The sequence below is a fragment of the Pundamilia nyererei genome, unplaced genomic scaffold (genome assembly GCF_000239375.1).
Source record: "Pundamilia nyererei isolate P.nyererei 1_Seehausen unplaced genomic scaffold, PunNye1.0 scaffold00485, whole genome shotgun sequence".
Taxonomy (NCBI): domain Eukaryota; kingdom Metazoa; phylum Chordata; class Actinopteri; order Cichliformes; family Cichlidae; genus Pundamilia; species Pundamilia nyererei.
In genome coordinates this window covers 129,474-129,773 of record NW_005187886.1, presented here as the reverse complement: position 1 = coordinate 129,773, position 300 = coordinate 129,474, and positions in this window count along the sequence as shown.

Sequence of the window (300 nt, the reverse complement as noted above, 5' to 3'; positions counted from 1 at the left end):
GTTGTGATTTGCCATTGTATAAATAAAATTGAATTGAATTGAATGGCTTGCTAGAGTACTCCCACTCAAATTCAAATTTAATTAGTAGGCATCTATTAGCTGATCACGTAGGTCAATCACACCTCAGGGATCATTACAAAGGGGCAGCTTGACCAGCTGTGGCTGCGTCTTACTCTCTTTTGTTTCGCACTTTCTGTATGTGAATAGAGTGTTTGTAGTAAAAGGCTGGACAGGTAACTGTGGGTACCCTGTATACATGCGACAATATAGTTTCTAGCGACAACTGCTAGAAACTAGTGA